Source organism: Erinaceus europaeus, chromosome 9 (assembly GCF_950295315.1).
Source record: "Erinaceus europaeus chromosome 9, mEriEur2.1, whole genome shotgun sequence".
Classification (NCBI taxonomy): Eukaryota; Metazoa; Chordata; class Mammalia; order Eulipotyphla; family Erinaceidae; genus Erinaceus; species Erinaceus europaeus.
The window spans coordinates 64,664,356-64,685,937 of NC_080170.1; the positions used below are offsets into that span (position 1 = coordinate 64,664,356).

At 45.4% G+C, this 21,582-nt stretch overlaps 1 protein-coding gene and 1 long non-coding RNA gene across 10 annotated transcripts in view; one reads left to right on the forward strand and one right to left on the reverse strand.

The window, feature by feature from the left end:
- The window catches only part of LOC132540219 (uncharacterized), a 994,902-nt gene that overhangs the window by 195,234 nt on the left and 778,086 nt on the right, over positions 1-21,582 (forward strand). The gene's annotated exons all lie outside the window — the stretch shown is intronic.
- EBF1 (EBF transcription factor 1) overlaps positions 1-21,582 on the reverse strand; it is a 433,103-nt gene that overhangs the window by 109,792 nt on the left and 301,729 nt on the right. The window lies entirely within an intron of this gene.

Consider the following 21,582-nt stretch of genomic DNA (forward strand, 5'->3'; position numbering starts at 1 on the left):
ATGAGAGAGAACACAGGAGCAAAATTTGATTTCTAAAATGTTAATGGTTCAAAGGAAGAGGTGCAATTTTTCAGGATATGCTGCAGACCACTCAGATGTGCTTTGTGAATTAAACAGACCTCCTTAAATACAACCTGGAGGGCTGTGAAAGACTTTCATACTTGAGGCTCTTGGGTCCCAGGTTCAACCCCCAGCACCATCGTAAGCCAGAGCTGAGCAGTGCTCTGTTCTTGAAGTGCCTCTCTCTCCCTATCTATCTATCTATCTATCTATCTATCTATCTATCTATCTATCTATCTATCTCTTTCTCCCTGCCCCTATTTCTCTGTCTCCATCTCTCTCATTAAGAAAGAAAGAAACAAAGGAAGGAAGAAAGAGAGAGGGGGAGAGAGAGAGAGAGAGAGAGAGAACCCAGAGATGCTTATAATACCTGGGTCTACCCAATGAGAGGGAAGAAGGAGGGGATGCAGGAGCAGGGATGGACTTATGTCACAGGCCTCTGCAGGCAGTGTGGATAAACTGACAGACGCTTTAGCTTAAGCAAAGTCACACCTCCTATTTTCTAGATGGAAGACACAGAGGTCACTCAGGGGGGACTTACACAAGTGGCCTAGTCAGGGCTGGGCCACAGAGTCCCATGCCCTGTGTGCTTTGTTGTCATTCCCAAGCATCAATGAATACAGCTGACATTCTTAAAATTTCACACTGCTCTTCTTTCCCCTTCCCCATCGGGGTGGGAAAAACATGGTTTGTGGGCATGGCTCTAAAGGGGCTGGGGGCATCTGCCCAGTGGGCAGGTAACACGTTTAAAGCAACCACTGGGTGCTCATGTCACCTTAGGACTGTGTCTTTGGAACCTCTCAGAGGGTACCTTCTGCCTTTCTTGTGCCACCACAGATGTCTAACACCACAATATCCTCGTGCTGGTCCTCACCAGTCCTCCTATGAACCAAAGCAAAGCACAATCCTACAGTGAGGGAGGTGTGTGAAGAGAAATAACAAGAGCCTCCTCTTCAATAAAAACTTTATGAAGTGTCCAAGACTGACTTTCCAAGAGCCAAAGCCAATGTGAGCACCATTTAATTTTTAAGGGGGATAAAAAATGGCCAAAATTAAAAAAGAGAGAGAGAGAGAAAGAGACTGGACTTTGTCAAACTTGGCAAAATGTTATCCTGGCACTTTTGCAAGAAATAAAGAAAATATTAAGCCCTGTCCAGTAGGAGATCTGCTCAAATGTCACCACATAAGCAAGCAGAGGGCAGATGATTGTGATTCAGATTCAGCTTATAAAACTGCACAGAGAAATGTGGAAATACCCAAACTAAACATTTCATCCAGGCTGGCCTCAACAATGCATCTACCACCATGGCCAGGAGGCTCTGAAGCCTTTCCTCTCCCACTTTCTCCCCCAAACAAAATAATTCATCAAGGAAATGTAAATGACTCGTGACTTGGAAATCCTGGTCCAATCTTTAACCCACATCCAGGCTATGAACCACGTATCAATCAAAAGACTTTAGAACTTTTTCTCTGAAAGGAATTGTTTTCCTTAGATGTAAAAACATTCAAGTGCATGATTGAACATTCCCCGCCATATGGTAGAAGATGATGGATGAGCCCAGGCAATTTAGAAGAGAAATAAACTACATTTCACAACTATATAAAACTCTCTAAAGATAAGCAGTTGTGGGGGGGGGGACTCTAGTTAATGTCTCAGAAATCTTAATTGTTCCTTCTAACTCAGTTTATTTAGGTGCCTCTTGGAAAAGAAGAGGCTGGTCTTGATGAGCCCAGTCTGATGTCACTGTGGAGCCCAGTGGCAACAGGAATGCTGTGAGCCTGTGACTACCTTCACACTCCACACAGCAGTCTGGAGTCTATGTGTTAGCTTGGGAACTTTTCACTTGTTTTAACTTACTTTTTCAGTTACACACAACTATTTCTTCAGATAAATCCTATCTCCCCTAGGTTTTCTCATCATCATACACAACGAGGCAGAGAATCACAGAGTGGCTTTCCTGCAATAAAGAAGTGGCTACAGCACAGATCTCTGAGTTTAGGAGTGACTCTTCCCCTCTCTTTCCATTTGCTGTGTGTGGGAGACAGTCCATATATGTAAGTACGTGTGTGTATACATGTAGAAAATAAATTATCTATTGGGGGATTAATGGCTTACAGTCAACAGTAAAATACAGTAGTTTGTACACACGTAACATTTCTCAGTTTTCTACATAGCAATTCAACCCATTCTACACCCTCTTTTGCAGATATGTTCCAGGCCCTGAACCCTTCCGCCTGATACAAGACACCAATGTGTGTAATTTTAGATGTTTCCTGGGGAAAGTAGCATCACATCAACTAATGAGAGGAAAGAACAACTATTAGTCCTGCTGAAATGACCTGGTAAGGAGGCAACACATGACACCATGTTTCAGGGCTTTTTGGAGATGTCTTGAAGGAAGGAGTCTAAGAAGCAACCCTTATCCATCCTGCCTCTTAACTCTACACTTTCCATAACCTGTTTGGAGTTAGATATGCCATTCTCACAACAGCTGAATGAGGTGCATCTCATGAAATTCAGCCCTCAAAGTTTCTAGGAGTGTCCCTAAAGAGCAGAGGGTCTCATCCAGCTTAGGAGGACTTTCTGGCTGGGCTTAGTAGTACTTTCCCTCTTGATAGTTTGGAAAACATGTTCAGGAACTATGGGCCCCTCACTGAGAGAAAGACAAAGAGAGAGTACCACTAGCACTTGGTACATGGAATTCCCAATGAAGCTCTAAAATGTTAACTACACAAGGTAGAAAACACCATGCTCAGGCTAGTAGGTCAGGTCCAAGGGAAGTCTTTAGCAGACCAACAGATCCCTTTAGGGCAAGGCAAGAAAGACAGATGAACACAGCAGCTCTGGGGCTCAGAGCTACAAGGAGTTCTGTCACTCAGGACTGGGCAGAAATCAGATGTGGCAGGACACTGAAGGATGGCATTAGATGGCACAGGCCCCAACTAATGGTGGCAGCTATTCACTCACAGGTGACTCAACACAAGTGCCTGCCCTGCATGGCCTAATCTTTTAATCATGCAAATGCTTCATACTCATCAGACCAAGGGAAGACTAGAGAAGAGCTGTGAATGTGCTCCAGATGACAGGCATCCAGGTGATGCCCAACAACTCAATGAGGGAGTGCTTACAGACATTACAGCACATCAACACTAATGTTGGGACTGTCATTAGAATATGGAGGGGGGAAATCTACAAACTGATATGGGAAGAAATGGGAATATGCTAGTAAGTAAGTGGAAAAGACAACTTACAGAATAAGGAATAGTGTTATGATCCTGATTTTTTTTAATGATACATGAGCCTGTGTGTGTGTGTGTGTGTGTGTGTGTGTGTGTGTGTGTGTGTGTGTGTGTGTGTGTACAGGCATGTGCTGGGCAAAACAGGTGCACCAGCAGGGTAAACTATTTTGCCAGTCATGAAGGTTATGTTTTGAAACAACTTTATACTAATTAAAAAAATTAAAGAAAACACCACCTCTGGCTTTCTGTACCAACTGACCTTGAGGCTCCCTTGCCCTCTCCTTTCTGCTAAGTTTTCTCTGAAAAAATCCCAGAACATCTAAAGTAGCCAGGAATTTGTTGTCTTTCACTCAGATGTCCAGAAAAACTTTTGTTTTAATTTGATTGTAATTAATTTGTTCATTTTTTTAACTAGTGTTTTACCATTCTGGACTGGCTTTTTCAGACAGAGAGAGACAGAGACAGACAGACAGAAAGAGAGAGAGAGAGAGAGAGAGAGGAGAGAGAGAGAGAGAGAGAAAGAGGTATATACCAAAAGAGTGAGACAGAACAGAGCACAGCACTGTAGCTTCCTTCCTTCAATACAGTGGGAGTTGTGGCCCCCAGAACCCAACTGAAACATGGCAAAACAAAGCAGGTGCACTACCCAGGTGTGCTATTTCTTAGACTTCTCAGAGAGACACTACTGTCACCGTGGATGCAGTCAGTGAACTTAGGAGGAGACACACTGGGAGCAGGGTAGTGGTGGTGCCCTAGCTGAGTGCACATATTACAGTGCACAAAGACCCAAGTGCAAGCCCCTGGTCCCCACCTGCAGGGGGGAAGCTTTATGAGTAGTGAAGCAGGGATGCAAGTGTCTCTCTCTCTCTCTCTCTCTCTCTCCCTTTCTCCCCTTTCCCTCTCAATTTCTCTCTGTCTATTCAACAAAATAAAAATAAATGAATTTTTTTAAGTTGACATGTTTTACCCAAGAGTTCAGTATAGCCCTGCAGTGTAATAATTGATACAATTCTCTCTCCAAGAAAATAATCTAGGGGCGGAGAGAGAGGTGATTTGATTACAGAATCATTTGTTACCAGCACATGTAGATTGAATCAATGAAATAGTCTTTCTTCCTTACTCCTGCATTTCCAAACTCCAGGCATCTGTCTGCACAGAGAGCAAACTAAGTCATGACTCCTGTTCCCACTGGAAACAAGTTTGGATGTAGTGGCTGATATGGTTTTACTTCCTCTCCCACCCCCCACCCCCCTACTCCCCCCACCCCCAGCAGGCACCACGGTGGAGATGTGCCTTCCTCAGAGGATGACAAGCAGATGACTCCCCCACCACAGTTTAGCATAATGGCTCTGAAACGCTCGTGGCATATTGCAGAGTTAAAGTGGAAATTATTAGGTAGCTCTTCTTTGTTATAATAATGATCACTCCACAAATAAAAGCCCTTCTCCCCAAGGTACTGCGAGGCACAAAATGCTAATTCTGGAGATTATGTGTGTGCTTTTATTAAATATTACTCTGCCCTGCCTGTTTGAGGGCTGCTCTGCTCTGATTGTTTTACGAGGACCCCGCTAATGGCACTCCCAGCACTGTACACCAGAGCGTCTGCAGGCGGCTGATCAAAGGCCGCGTGCTGGGGGAATCACTGAGAAAACACGGGCCAGCGATACAAATCTAACAGATTAATTGGTTTAAATTTCATTTCAGGGCGTTGAACTTTGGCTTAGGACGCTAAGACGACACCGGGAGTCAGGCCCTAATTACCAGATTTCCAATTTGCTCCTGAACAATGGTCATGGGGAGAAGTGTGTGTGTGTGTGTGTGTGGGGGGGGGGGTTAATAATAAGGAGGGAAAAAGAGAGGTCCTTCAGCCTCTGGTACATGTTTAACAGCAAAATTGGGGCTGGGTGGTAGTTTACCAAGTACAAGGACCCAGGTTCAAGCCCTTGATCCCTACCTATGTGGAGAAACTTTAGGAGAGGTGAAACAGGCCTGCAGGTGTCTCTCTATCTCTTCCTCCCCTCTTGATTCATCTGTCCTATCAAATAAAGGGGGGGAAGGGAGAAATGGTTGCTGAGAGCTGTGGAGTGGTATAAGTACTGACCCCAGCAATAAACCTGGTAGGAATATATACATATACAAATACACAAAAATAAGGAAATTAACCTTCACTACTCATGGAGCTTCCCTCTTGTCGGTGGGGACCAGGACTGGAACCCAAATCCTTGCACACTGTAACATGTGTGTTCAACTGAGTGTACCACCACCTGGACCCTGTCCCCAGTTGTTGAGAGCAGGTGAAATGAATGAGCTCAGCTCATTCTGCAGAACCCCTGAGGTCCCAGAAAACCTGTCAAGTCTGCACTCTGGTGTGATTTGGGTGGGGTTGTGGCTGCAACAATTTTGTCAGTGGGGATCCAAGTACCCGCCCACAGGCACAAGCTGGGCTCAGCACACACCTATCTGCTCTTCCTGCTAAGCCTGCAGCATTGCTTTCTCCTGAAGACAGCTCTCCTGACTGCTCACAGGCCAACAGCAGCAGCGGCACTATCCTGTAATCATCACTGGACAGGAAGGAGGACAGAGGGAAGACTGGCTGACACAGTTCCATCCTGAGCAAGGCTCGTATCTATACTGGACTCCCCAAGCCAGGCCTCACCTTGCTGAAGCTTTACCTTTAGAACGGAAAGCTCTAGCTAAGGAGAGGTAGCTGGACTGGTAGAGTGCAGGCATTGCCATATTTGAAATTCACAGCTTTACTTGGACAGAAAAAAAAAAAACACGAGGCACTCCCTCACTTTACCAGGAACTGCTTTGTTGATTTCTATCTTCCTCTGCTTTTTATCCAACAATTGCTTTTTCTGCAGTTAAGCATTTTATTGTGTATTGGGATTTTTATTCTGCCCGGTTGTGTTATTGGTCTGCATTTATTGGCCCTTCCACAGGCAGATCTCCAGAAGATGGAGCAGAGTGGATACATTACATATGCAAAGGGGTCTGTGTGTGTTTGTCACTTTGGAGAGAAATGCAACCCACTCATTTCATTTCAACACCAGATGCAATTAAATCTATTAAATATTACAAGAAGGACATCCATCAAAAATTTCAAGTGGCTTTTCAGCCCTGCTTCCAGAGTGACTTCATTTGGCAAGAGGGCCCTTTGTTCTGACAACATTATGGGTTTCACAGGAAAGGAAAAACTCCCAAGTCACTAGATGGAAATGTGGCTCTATGAAAGAAGGTAGAGTGAGCCTAGCAGGGACAGTGAGGTGTAGCTAAACTTGTACAATAGCTCAGGTCTAAACTATGCCACCCACTAAATATAGAACAAGCCCAAATTGTATTGACTTCCTGTTTATTTTGCAGCTTTCTTCTTCTCTTCCAAATTAGCCAAATTCCTCAACAACTGGTAGATCCAGTGACAAAGCCAGACAAGGGCCAGAATCCCTGGCCTTAGGAACAGTCTGGGTTTCTGAGTCTGTCCAGCTAAGACACAAAAGGATGTGCAGGCCACACTAGAGGAACCACCAATCCTGCCACCATGGAGCTCAAGCCTGACATCTTGATGTATCTGTAGCTCTGAAATTGCACTTGAAGGACTTGTTGGGATCTCTTGGATTTAGTGACACCCCACACAGCATTGTTTTGTGCTTTGCAAACACTGTTGGTGGAAAACACTTGGGTAAACACTCATACAGGAAGTGAGGAGGTGATATTTGTCACCTCATGATTAAATCTAAAAGAAAGAAAGAGAGAAAGAAAGAAAGAAGACAAAGTTTTAATCCCAGAGAAGCCCCTGACAACCACTGCTGTGAAGTTTTCTTTCTTTCTCTTTTTTCTTCTTGACTCTCATTTCATGATCATGAGTCACACCCCAGCTGATAGGGAAAAATCCTCATGTGAGGAGTGGGAACCCTCAAAATGAATTATTCATGGGTCCTACTGTGATATTTGTGGCAAGCACAGTAAATTCACTTGCCTATGATTATATGATAACTAAGTAATCCTTATTCTTCTGGACAGGAAAAATTTCACTGCACAGTATTCTTTCTGAGATCAGTACTCCTGGTTATCTTGTTATAAGAAGTTTTAGATACTTAGGCCAGGGAAAAAAGGGAAATGAAAATCACTTTTCCAAAAGGTAAGCCTAGCATTTTGAAAGGGAGAAATAATTTTCAAGTATATGTATATGTAAATGTAAATGTGTATGTGTATGTGTATGTGTATGTATATGTATATGTGCCACCGAACTGTTTCCTCAAGGAATACTCAAGTCTTTATTTGAAAGCAATCTTCTTGGGCCTGGAAAATCATAAAGTCAAATCTGAGCAAGTCTAGTGGAAAATCTGTGACGTTAATCTTGGCTGGAATCGTATTTTTAACAGGGCCTGAATGTGTGTGCCGGATTATCCAGATGGCCATACAGGAATCGGCCTGATAGGATTAAACCTGGATGCTGAACTGTGCTCCATCTGTCAGTGGAGGTTTGCCTTTACCTCTCTGAATATGAATTTTGAACCTTCTTATGTCTGGGAGTTGGGTTAAATTCATCAGTAAAAACAAAGCAAAACAAAGCACAAAGAATCTAACATTTCATTCCTCCATCTCCACTGACATCAGCTAGGTCTTTTTCTAGAAGATGTGTTTATTAGGACTTTTAGTAGGAGGAGTTCTCAAGTCAATTAAATCTACTTTTGTATTGGGGAGCTTTTGTCTTTCTCTTCCTACTGAATTCTAGGGCTTATTCAAGTGGCTGCATTCATGGGCAGCTACACTATCTGCCCAGTGTAAGAGGAAGGCAGGTCCAGCATCCACTCTGCAGAAAGACTCTGAAGAGAAAATGATAGGACCCCCACTATATGAGGGTCCAAGCAGTCAGTATTCAAGGTTAGCCTGGTCTCTTCTCCACTATAAAAGGGCTACTTTGTGGGAGGCTTTTATACATAGAGAAGTATAAAAGAACATGCCTGAAGTTTACATAGTACTAAAAATAAAAGCAAAGGTAAAACAATAATGTTTTACTTTATAAAAGCCTTGATGTCAGACATCCTTTCATAAATGTAACCACAACAGTCATTTCTATCATGTTTCTCATATTTTCACAGAATCTTTAGAGGTGGGAGAAGGACTGTGATTCAGGTTGCATGAAGGGGCTGAATGCAGGTTCTCAGGTCTGGGAAACTGGCCCAAGGAGCCAGGTTCAAGTCCCTAGTTCCCACCCGCTGGGGGGAAGGAAGCTTTACAAGCAGTGAAGCAGTGCTGGAGGTTTCTCTCAGTATCTCTCTCTCTCTCTCTTTCTCTGCCTCTCTCTCTCCCTATTTCCCTCTTTCATCTCACTTTCTGGTTCTATCCAAAATAAAGGCATAAAATATTTTTAAAATATACAGGTTCCTGGGGGCAGGCAAAGACATGGTGGGTAGAGTGTCTGTCTTTCTCCTTTTCTCTCCCTCCTTCCTTCTCAATTTTTTTCTGTCAAAAATAAAAGAAAATATAAAAATAGAATGCAGTTTCTCTAGGGAGTCCGGCGATAGCACAGTAGGTTAAACGCATGTGGAGTGAAGCGCAAGGACCGGTGTGAGGATCTTGGTTCAAGCCCCCGGCTCCCCACCTGCAGGGGAGTCACTTCACAGGTGGTGAAGCAGGTCTGCAGGTGTCTATCTTTCCCTCCCCCCCTCTGTCTTCCCCTCCTCTCTCCATTTCTCACTGTCCTATCTAACAACGATGGCATCAATAACAACAACAATAATAATAATTATGCCAATGAAAAACAACAATGGCAACAAAGAGGAAATAAATAAATATATACAAAAAAAAGATTGCAGCTTCTCGGCAGCTCACTGGATAAATTTTATGAGTGGTTTTCTCATAGCATCTGCTCCTAATGGGTTTCTGTACCATGTGCCATGAAGGTGTGTCCAGGACTGGTTCTTCCTGCGCAACCCTGCCTGTGGCACACTTAACAGATGACAGTACAGTGTAGCCAGCTTCTCTGGGACGCTAAAGTCATGGTGTGATTCTCTGCTTTGTTTATCAGGGTTGGAGGCTTAGCCTGTGGTCACCTGAGTTCTGCTCACAGCAGCAGCAAAGTCATTGTCTGCTCAGCTGAGAAAGCTGGGCTTGGGGAGAACTTTTGGATAGAGGATGGTTAAGTTACCATCAGGGGTTTCCTACACCTTGACGAAAGAAGAAAGAGAAAATCGCATTGTTGTGCTTCTAAGAGCCTGAGATGAATGACTGCCTTGCACAAAAGGGGAATTTTTCAGGGTCATACTTAGTATCTGGTCTACAGCACAGGGAGCTGCTTCCCAGGGGGGTAGCACTCAGTACTTCCTGGGGTTCCCTTTCCTAACACTGACCCCTGGTTTTATGCCTTCATGGATAGCAGGGTCAAAAAGCTTATCCCCAAAATGGGACCAGGGAGACAGCTCACCAGGCAGGTGTCTTGCCACATCCACGATTTATGTTCAAACCCTGATACCATATGGAAGGCATCCCAGTACTGGGGGAGCTGTCCTATCTCTGCCATTTTCTGTCTCTGTCTCTCTATGTGAGTGAGTAAGTCAATCTGGAAATGGTAAGAGTACATGTGTGCAAAATCCTGGCTTCACACACAAAAAGGAGGTTTTTAAAGATTTAATTTCATTTATCAGTGAGAGAAAGCAAAGAGGAAGAGAGAAGAAGGAAGAACCAGAGCATCACTCTGGCATATGTGGTTCCAGGGATTGAACTCAGAACCTCATGCTTGAGGATCCAATGCTTCATGGTGCCACCTCTCAGCCCACTCACATATATATCAAATATATATCCTTCTGCTCCACACACAATTCTACTTACCACACATAAGTGATGCCCTTCACTCCACAGAGAGTGAGCTGAGAGCAGCAGTCCTATCCAGTGGTCAGTTAAGCTTCTTGGTGTGAATGGACACATCTTCTAAGCTTTGTCTGTTCCTCCCAACAATTCTAGGTGGGTGGTGGGAAGGGCCCCTTTCAGATGCAGCCACCACAGGAGCCCTCTTACACCCACAGCCCTAGTACCCGTTCTCCAAGATTCACTCTCCCCAATGCAGGTGTTCACCCCCCTGTGTAAGTTTTCTTTGCCCCTGACAGCAGCCACTAGTCCCATGCAAGGCAAGACTGAGTTTAAATAATTGAGTCTCTTTTGGGAAAAGGGCCATCAGAGCTGCCATGGATGCAGTGCCTTCTGCATTTAAGCAACTTACTAGCTCAGCCAGGTGTACCACCTGGCTCCTTGTAATGACTTCTGGCCCCTTCAAGGAGGATCCCAAGTGAAGATATTCAGGGGGTAAGATATTCATCCTTTCACTGAACAGATGAAGAGGCAGCTGAGCAAGACTCACTATGAATACACACCAGGGCTCCTCAGTTTGACCAACAAAGCACTCCCAATAGTAAGCAGCAAAGGCTCAGCTTCCCCCAGGGCTGTGCACCTCAGACCCAGAGAGTTTCACTGAGCCCTGGCCCCCAGCACACCAATTACCTAAGTGCCTGGAGAGCCAGGACTTGCCTCTTAGTCACCGGTTTCTGCAACTGCACAATAGCTGCTGCCAGGGGCTCAAGAGCAGTAAACACAAGCCACCAACCCTGCCAGGTCTCCTCCCAAACCCCCAGAAGCCCTAGACAGCCTTCCACCCCATTTGCAGCATAGGGAAGCCTCCATGCACCTGAAGGATATCTACTGTCATCCTGGGAGACAGTGCAGAAAGTGCCATTTTAGGGACACTCAGTCTAGAATGCAGACAGTATCTGAAAGCCCCCTGCCCCCAGTTAGCAAGGAGCAGGGAGCTGTGCACTCTGCAGGAGCAAGAGAGGGAGCTTATCACCCCAACCCGGTTTCCTCTCCTCCGACCCTGCAGTGACACACTTGTTTGTGAAGTGCAGGTGTTTCCCTGGTGATGGCCAGTGACATCATGAAAATTGGGGTGTGCAATCACAGCACCTGCTGATGGGAGAGCAAAGAAGGGGAGCAGCACTCTCACTTTGCCCTGTGGATTGCTCACTCACCCTCAAATAGCTCAGTGGGGTCTGGGCTGCCCAGAGCCAGTGTGCAGTAGACTGTCTGCCATTCACTTGACCATCTGAGTATTAATTATGCACTAGCCCCCTGCTGCATGCCAAAGCTGGCTTAAGCACCCCAGAGTCAGCTTTCAAAACACCACTGCTCCTTCCAAAGCTTTCAGAGTCTCCCCCTAACCCACCAGGCTCAAACCTTCTTCCCAACCTCATGCCCCAAGTCTCCCCATCTGGAGGCAGGACCATGAAAGGTGCTTTCCTTTTCTTAGACCTCGGCCTTTGTGATGTTCATTTGGGACTGGGAAGTGAAAGAGACCACACTTTATGAGGTGGTTGTGAGGCTTAAGTGAGTGGCTCTATGTGCAAAGGAAGCTCAGCAGAGAATACCTGAAACAGAAGGGAGAAGAGGAGGAGCTGCTGGAGAAGGAAGGTGAGCACAACAAAAAACAGGGTGACAGTGGTGACAGTGACTTTCCCACCATTACACTCTGCTAGCCTGGTATCAGGTCAAAAAGATATTTGTCCTGCATTAAGTAGTCTCTTTCTACCCCACACTACCATACACCAACCCTTCCGTGAACTCTTTACCTTTCCCATAGATGAGCTCCATACTGCGCTGAATTTTTCTTAGTCGGTGTCTGTGCATAGCCGAGAAGGTAAACCTACTGCCAGCATGGCCCTTGAAGGCAGGGATCTCACTCCCTCACAAAGTGGTAATGAATTGGTTTTGTTATGGTTTCAAAGGAATTTCCCATGCAGCCTCTCAATCAGTTTTTAAAATATAATTAATTTGTCTTGGATGGACACAAAGAGAAATTGAGAGGGAAAGGGGACATAGAAAGTATGAAAGAAAAAAAAAACTAGTATAATCATGGGCTCTTTGGAATATAACTAAAATAGGACTACTAACTATCTACAAAACGGAGACCCCACAACTCTTCATCTGAACTATTTTAGCTTTTAGGTTCATGATTAGTCAACAATTTGTTTGGCTCTATATGTTAGCTCTTTTTTCAGCCACCAGATTACAGATGACCCCACCAATGAGTCCCGGAGCCTGCTTCCCCAGAGCCCTGCCCCACTAGGGAAAGAGAGAAACAGGCTGGGAGTATGGATCAACCTGCCAAGGCCCATGTTCAGCAGGGAGGCAATTACAAAAGCCAGACCTTCCACCTTCTGCACCCCATAATGATCCTGGGTTCATACTCCCAAAGGGATAAAGAATAGCAAAGCTATCAGGGGAGGGGATGGGATACGGAGTTCTGGTGGTGGGAATTGTGTGGAGTTGTACCCCTCTTATCCTATGGTTTTTGGCAGTGTTTACTTTTTATAAATAAAATTTTTTAAAAAAAAAAAGTATGAGAGACACCTGCAGTACTGCTTCTGCATTCTTGAAGCATTCCCCCTGCAGGTGAGGATTGGAGGCTTAAACTTGGATCCTTAAAATATGTGCACTTAACCAGGTGTGCCATCACCTGGTCCCAGTAAGTTTTTTAAGACAGATATTTTTTCTTTTCTTGACATTTTTATTATTCTGTTTATTTATTGATAGAGACAGAGGGAATTTGAGAAGGAAGGAGGAGATAGAGAGTGAGAAAGGCAAACATCTGCAGCATTGCTCCACTACTCATGAAGACTTTCTCCTGCTTGTGGGGACCAGGGGCTTAAACCTGGGGTCTTTGATCATGATAACATATGCACTGTATCAGATGTGCCACTACCTGGCCCCTCAATCATTCTTAATAGCAGCTGGGACCCAGGAGTAGGCAGAGAGATGTCACTGTCACTCCTACTTTACAAAGGAGGTAAATGAATCTCAGAGATTGACTCGAACTTGAAAACTTTGAAGAGATCACATAGATTAATAAAGTAACCAACTTTAGAAATACGCCCAAACTACCCTCCAGATTTTGGTCCGTATGTGAAATTTTTACTCTGGCTAAAACATCCACTTCAGTCATGTAAATACAGCCCAAGCCCCATAAAATCCTAGTTGTGTAATTCCTTATTCCCAAGACAGAGGGTGGATATTTATTAACTTTACAGAATATTACTACTCTGTTTCCAACTTTCCCCCCAAAGACTCAGCCTCACATATGAATTATAGTAAAATCTCCCTCTGCCTTCTTCTGTTTCTGAGTTCAAAAGCTGGCATCCTGGGATAATAGTACAGGTGCCAATTCAAACATAGGAACATTGAAAATACTGCCAGACTTCCAGGCTTAGAAGCCTTTCTATTGTTACAAGTTGGGCTGCTACACATGCAGTTGGAGTTGGAACATCTAATACAAGTGAACTTATACTTTGAAAACTGATGGCAGTTCCTCTTAGCTTATATTTTCATTATAGACACCATCTGTCTCAGTGGTGTTCATGAAAGAATTGTGTGCATTTAAGACAATAACTGAAGAGTACTGATTGAGTAGGTCATCCTAAAACAGCACCGTAGTGACATTTTCCCATTCATTTTTCTGTTTTTCTTTTTTTTTTTTTCTTTTGAGCAGTAAGATTGGATTCCACGGGGCTTAGCTAACCCATTCCAAAGGAGTTTCTAGGATCCTGCCAAAGTTGAAAGGTAGAAAAATGTGGGGTCTGATTTTACAGATTTGTTGCACATAATAGTTACTGGAAGAGCACAGCTGGTTTGATGATTCAGCCAGAAGATTTTAGGAAAGAATGACCAGAAATATCTTTTCTTCTTCTATTAAAGAAAAGATAGGCTACATGAGAACTGGTGGCACAAACCCCCCTGGTGTTCAGGCCTGGGTTTTAGCAGAATAGCTGCCTCAGGTCCAGCACCTAGTAAGTGTTCAGTACCTATTGACTTCTTGATTATGCCCAAGGGAGAAGCAGAGAAAGAATAATAGGGGGCAGGGGATAGCTCCCCCTATAGTGAAAGCTTATACTTTACCATGTGCAAAGACCCAGGTTTGAATCCCAGACCAGCATGTTGGAGCATGAGAAAGCTTCTGGAGCAGTGAGGCAATGCTATGCTATTTCTCTTCTCTCTCATTCTAACACATATATGTAAGTAAGTAAGACCTGTTGAGAGTGCTGAAGTCATGCAGGCACATGCTCTATAGCTGTAACCATGGAGAAAAGAAGGGAAGAAGGAGACTGGAAGTGGTAGTCCTGGTAGAGCACACACATTACAGTGCTCAAGGACCCAGGTTCAAGCCCCCAGTCCCACCTGAAGGGGGAAAGTTTCACAAGCGGTGAAGCAGTACTGCAAGTCTCTCTCTGTCTGTCTCTTTCTCTCCCCCCTTTGTATTTCCCCATTCTCTCTCAACTTCTCTGTCTCTATTCAAAATAAATACAAATTAAAAAAATATTTTTAAATAAAGGGTGAAGGAAATAGAGAAATATTTTAAATTTTCAATTTGTATCAACCACACACAGGTCAATCACTCTTTCAAGTAACAGCCACAGCCTATTGCTGCTTAAATGTTATTTTGTACATTCCTGTCTCTAGGAAATCTGTGTTACTTGTCCCCAAGGTCGCTGGAAGCAGCTGACATGTGGAGATTGGGCCCCTACCCAGGGAAGCATCCCTGCCTCTATTCTCCAGCTGAGGGTCCCCTAGAACCACGGGGGGTCTGCACAACTGGTGTCCTGGAGGCAACCATCAGTTCAATAAGCTGGTGGCAGGGGAGCATATGTTTGCAGGTGAAATATTGATTAAGTCCCCAGATCAGGGTAAAAATATATGATTAGTTCTTGGGCTCCACTTTCATGCTTAGTGGTCAGAGAAGTACTCAGTGCAGATCTATTTCTGCATTCCCCCAGGCTCCAAATGTCACTGCTGTGCTGCCTGTTACTCCCTGCCCCCATGCCTTGCCATGTCGGGGCTGACCAGCCATAGCCATTTAAGCAGGACACTAATTACCAGGTCATCTCCCACCAACCTGCCCACATCAGCTGGGAGAGCCCCATGCAGCCCTGCCCCAGCTAGATCTCCTGCTCCCTCTAGTTAAGTCTCAGTCTCTCTCTCTCTCTCACCTTTCTCTTTTCTTTCCTCTATTTCTTCTTCTTTCCCCTTCTCCTCTCTTCCCTCCCCCACTTTCTCTCTCTTCTCTCCTTCTCTCTCAATTCTCCTTCCTTCCTTTCTCTTCTCTCTTCTCTCTCTCCTCTCCTCCTTCCTCTTTCTTCTTTCTCCCCTTCCCCCTATCTTTCTCTCTCTCTTTATCCTCTCTCCCTCTATCCCCTTCCTCTCTCCAAGGATGCTAAAATCATTTTGATGGCGTCACATTCATCTGATAAGCATGACAATCACCCAATTTCTGTAGAGTTTCTTTTCTTCTCACTGAGTATTTCTGCCCACTGAGTTACAGGCTTGGCACAGGGGCACTGAGATGGGGGCCTGATAGCGTGACATGATACCAGGATTTTCTGTCTTAACCCAGAAAAGTACCTTCCCATGTGTCACTGCACAGGCCAACTGGATGGCCCTGGGGATTGAGCCCAGATCTGACTTTTCAATGTGCCTTTGAGCCACAACATCAGCTCGCTTTAGCTGGACCAGGAGTTGAGTTACCTAATGAAATGATGGGAGGGTTTCACTCCACTTCTGAAGTCTGGTGTGAGGGGATTAGCACCAACTAAACAGTGACAGTGGGAGAATTGGGGTGCAGGGACCCCTAATCAGTCCTTGGAGGCTCTAGCACTGCTGAGCCAATACCTGACTCTTGTGATGGCCTCAGTTGCTCTTGTTAGATAAATGCAGAAAGTGATCATAGTGCCCTCCTCTGGCCCTTGTGAGCACTGAACAAAAGGAAACCAGGTGCTTGCTGGTCCTGAGCATAGGGGATAGTAAAGGCTCAAAGGTTGTGTCCCTAAAAGTGAAATCACTACCCTTTCCAGTGAGGGTCTAGAAACCAGCATGCTACTGGACACAGCATTCTGCTCCCCTGTGATGAAGCAGGTACACTGGACCCATGTCTCCCAATCAGAGAAACCAACCCCGGAGAAATCTCCGAATGAAAACTTCTTAGTAGAGGATCTCAGACTCAATCCTCTCAGGGAGCCCTCCCCCCCCCACCCTGTTCTCCTGCTGGTGGGGGTGCTCAAGCAAATGCTACTATTTATCCTCATTTAATTCATTAATTAACTAATTAGTTAATTAGCTTTACCAGAGCACAACTCAGGTCTGGTTTATGGTGGTATTGGGGATTAAACCTGGGACCTTTGGTGCCTTAGGCAAGAAAGTCTTTTTGCATAATCACTATGCTATCTCCCCAGCCCCCATTTTAAGTTTAAGTGTCCTACAAGTCTTTGGATTTACCTGAACCTCTTGCTTTAGGCTAGCTTAGAATTCCCCATTTTTCTTTTCCAGTGCCCACCCTCAGCTCACTTTATCCTGTGAACAACCGTCAGCTTCACACCAACAAGAAAACACACATGTGCAGAGACCATATGAGCCAAACATCAACATGGGCCTCTGCCTGGCTCCCCCTGCCCTATTGTCTGGTGGCAAGGTCAGTCTGTCAACCTGTCACACAGAGGGATGATGGAGTGACTGGACAGCTTGCAGATGGACAGAAGGGGCATCCTCTGAGAACGCAGGATGTGACAGGACAGGGCAGGATAGAGTAGAGCAGCTTCCAAGGTAAAGACTCTTCTGGCCTCATGAATCACCTCCTCCCCTGTAGCTGTCCTCCATGGAGGCTAAGCCCTTCATTCATATGGGGGTTAAAATTAGCCCAGTGAGCACCCGCACTCCACCCTCCCAGGGCTGTGGACATATGTGAAGGTTAGAAGGGTAGTGGCCAGATGAGAAAACAGAGCCACCCCTTCCTGAGGCCCCAGCACTTCCTGCCTTTGGGCCTGGTTGGGTCAGGCTGGTCCCCCGGCATCAGCCCCCATACAGCCTGGGCTCTGGCTGTCACTGAGACTCAAGTCCTAGCTGGGAAATTGATGGGTGGTGCACCCCTGATAACACAGTGTCAGCTGCGCTATCTATGTCCAGCTGGCCCTGTGGATATTGTCATAATGTGCTGGTGGCCAGCAGCCCCCATCCCCCAGCCAGCTCTCACTCCTGTTCTCTGGCACGCAGACATTGTGTTCAAAAATAAGGAACCAGGGCTAACACTGTGATATTTTTTTCATTCTGAGGAAAACATGAAGTTTATTCTAATGGTGCCCTGAGCAGCAAAAGGGCTTTCTATGGGTACACTAGACTCTTTAAAAAAAATGGTAATGTCTCCCAGGGCCCTCCATCATCTGCTGGTGACTTGAAAGTATGTTGCCTCCTACTCATTCTTTTTGTTTGTTTCTAAGAGAAAGAAAGTATGAAAGAGACAGCAGTACCAAAGCCTCCTTCAGTGCAGTAGGGGCCAGGCTTGGACCTGGGTTGTACACATGGCAAAGTAGCATACTCTCCAAGTGAGCTATTTCACTGGTCCTCCAACTTTTAAGTCTTGAAACTGGAGTTTTCCAAACTTCAGTCATGAAGTTGATATGCCCTAGCCTGGCTTATCCTGTGACTTAATATTCCTGAGTTGTTACTTTTACTTAGAGTGGTTTCTGCTTTTTAATTCAGTCTTGCCCTAAGTCACAAGAGAGTAAGACCTTTATTTTGAAGGTGGTTATTTTATGTTCATTTGCTTGTTTATGCACTAACATAGATGTATAACTATTAAAATCATGGCTTTGAATGTTTCCTTGTTGTCACCCCAAATCATTTCACAGATCTCTTGGGAAAGAATCTAAATGTTCTTTGCTAATCATCAAGTGACCTTCATCCAGGCCATCTCATCTGAGGAGTTCTGAGAGGAGAGTGTGGACAAGGTGTTGGCAGGCTCCAGGTGCAGCTTCCCCAGCCTCTGTACCCACTGCTAAACTCCTGCAGATATGCCCAGAGAGCAAGAAACTGGGTGGAATGACCTTAGGCCTTTCGGTGGCATGACCATTACTTTAGCACTTTGGTGTCCACTCACCTAGGCTGTGTGCATCAGGGTTCTTATACAGCCATGTCCCCACAGAGAATCATCAGATTCTTGAGTGGCTCTAACAAGTTCTCATTGCCTGACAGAGGAACTGAGACCCAGAGGAGTTATAATCCCTGCTGGAGGCTCAATAGCAAGGTCACGGATGCTCTCTCTTACTATTTCTGTACCTGCTGCTCGAAAGGCTTCATGCACACAACAATCTCCCAAGCTCAACTCCTGGCCACAGCTCCTAAACATTTCATCTGGAGAAGGTTTACAAGGTGCACAGACAGTTCGTGTCTGCATCTGCAGTTCTAGAAGCTGCTGAGTTGTCAGGTAAGGGATGAATTGAAGACAGAGAAAAGGACAGAAGCCCTTGGTTCAGAGCAACTGCCTGTGCAAATAGATACAGGGGGATAGAAGGCATTTTCCTGACTACATGGAGGGTCAAAGAACTAGGCTTGGAGGGAGGCCGGTGGTGGCATGTACATGTGTTAAGTGCAAGGACTCAGGTTTGAGACCCCGTTCCCCACCTGCAGGGCAGAAGCTTCATGAGTGGTGAAGCAGGCCTGCAGGTATCGCTCTGTGTCTCTCCATCTCTATCTCCCCCCTTCCTTCCTCAATTTCTCTCTTTTCTATCAAATAATAAAGAAAAAAAGGCCACCAGGAGTGGTGGATTCATTGTTCAGGTACCAAGCCCCAGAAACAACCCTGGTAGCAAAATAAATAAATAAATAGACTTGGGAAATATGCTGTTATGGTTGGAGGTATGGAGTGACCTGCCAACACCCGTGTCCAGCAGAGAAGTAATTGCAGAAACCAAAACTCCTACCTTCTGCACCCCAAAAAGAATTTCGATTCATACTCATCAGGAACTGGAAAGAAAAGAGGAAAATGGGAGGGACATTTGGATGGAGTAATAGGTTTATGTGTGACTTGGAAAGGAAGAGAAGATGGGACCACAGGAAAAAAAAAGGCAAATATATACAAATATAGACAGATAGTTGTAAAAATAATAGTTAACTTATATCTGCAAACTTAAGTGGTCTGCTGCTATAGATTACAGTGGAAGGGATGGGGATATAGAACCTTGGTAGTGGGAATGGTGTGGAGTTATACCCATTATCTTGTAATTTTGTAATAAGTATTAAATCACTAAAAAAGAAAAGAAAAGAAATGTGCTGTCACTTCTGCCTCAAGTAACAGCAGAGTCCCATTCTCTAGGCTCTCCCAAGAACCCCCATGACCCCAGCCACACACAGACTTTATGCTTATCAAAATAAACCAGATGTGGCCCACTCCACTGAGAGAGCACACAATATGTCAAGAAACTCAAATAATAGGACAGTGTTCCTAAACCCCATCAGTGCCCAGTGACATTCATCCTGTGAGATGGAGTGGCCCTGAAGTACCTTATGGGGCCAAACCTTCCAGCAAAGACTATGTACATGGCAAGGCAGTGCACTATCCAAGGGATCTACTTCACCTCCTGAGAGAGTGCATTAATTTTTTTTATTAATTCAATTTTTGCCACTAAGTTTATGACAGGGTCTAGGTGCCTACACATATCCAACATCCTTGGTGGCTTTCTTCCTTTTTTTTTTTTTTGTAATAGAGGTGAGGAAACTCACAGAGGAGAGACACATGCAGCACTGTTCTACTGCTTATGAAGCTCTGACATTACTACCAGCAGCCACCGCCTCACAGGTGGGAACCTGGAACTTGAACCCAAGCCATAGTAAATGACAACATGTAAGCTCTGCTGGCTGTACCACCACCTGGTTCCTTCTGGGCAGATGCATTTTTGTGGGGCAGTAGGAGAAACTTTACAGATATTTTTCTCCTGACCTTCAGAGTCCCAAAGAGACCCTTGGAAGCCTGGCCTCCCAACAACTTGTGTGATCCAGGGACACTGCTTCTGTGGAGCCTCTGAGGTCCACAACCACAGGCCCCATATGCCCAGGCATGTGCAGACAGCACTGAGAGGATTTTGAGAAAAACTATCTCTAGGAGGGTAACAGGCCCCATCCCTCTGTAGATTCAGTTTCCTCCTTTGAGGTGGGGGATGTACCTGGAGCCTTCTGGGTCTGATGGCCCCTGTGCCAGGGTCCCCATGCAGGGTGGGATGGGGGAGTCACCTCAGGCAGAGTACACTGAGTTTATTTTCAACTGCCCCCCTGCCATGTGGTTGGGGTTGTGGGAGCACTAAATTTGCCACAGTAGCCTAGTGAGACCTTTAGAAAGTGAAACCACAGGGGCAGGGCAGTAGTGCAGCAGGTTAAGCACATGTGGTATGAAGTGCAAGGACTGGCACAAGGATACTGGTTCAAGCTCCCAGCTTCCCACCTGCAGGGGGGTTGCTTTACAAGCAGTGAAGCAGGTCTGCAGGTGTCTTTCTCACCCTCTGTCTTTTTTTTCCTCCTCTCTCAGCTTCTCTCTGTTCTATCCAACAACAGCAGCAATAACAACAATAACAATAATAAGGGCAAGGAGGGCAACAAAAATGGGGAGAAAACAGCCTCCAGGAGCAGTGAATTTGTGGTGCATTGCACAAAACCCCAGTGATAAACCTGGAGGCAAAAAGAAAAAAAAAGAAAATGAAACCACTATAAATTCAAAATGAAATCACGAGGCAGACTGTTCCTAAGCCACGTATGCCAAGAGTGAATCTATAAGCCAGATCCATGTGGAAGAAGTTTGGTGTAAGAACCATACTACTGGTGGAAAGGAGGTGACAGCACTGTGGGGCCACCTGCCTGGGTTTCCCTGACAAGCTAGGAGTCCTGGTCAGGCCTGCTTGCTCCAGACCCCAACCATTGCATAACTGCATGGCCTGTCACCTCTTTCCCCTCCTGATGGGTGCTGTGTGCTGTGTGCTGCGTGCTGTGGACACCCTGCACACCTCCTTCATGCTCCTTTGTCTGGTGTCTAGAGGGGCTTTCCCAGACTCCAGGTTCTGGGAGCTCCTGGGGCAAAGCAGCCACAGCCTCTGCCCTCCTCCTGGGGACCACTTGCCAATTTAAAAAAAAAAAAGTTTAATTACCTTTATTTGTTGGATAGAGACAATCAGAAATTGAGAGGGGAAAATAGGGAGAGAGGCAGAGAGACTCCTTCATCACTGTTTCACCTCTCACAAAGTTTCTCCCCTGCTGGTGGGGACTGGGGGCTCAAACCTGGGTCCTTGTGCATTATAACATGTGCACTCAACCAGGTGTGGCTCTGGCTCCTCCTGCACTCTGCACCTTTCAGTGGTGAGTATGAAAGGGATCTCTTCAGAGAAGGCTTCCCAGACCCCTCCATCCCACAAGGCCAGTGAGGTACCTGTG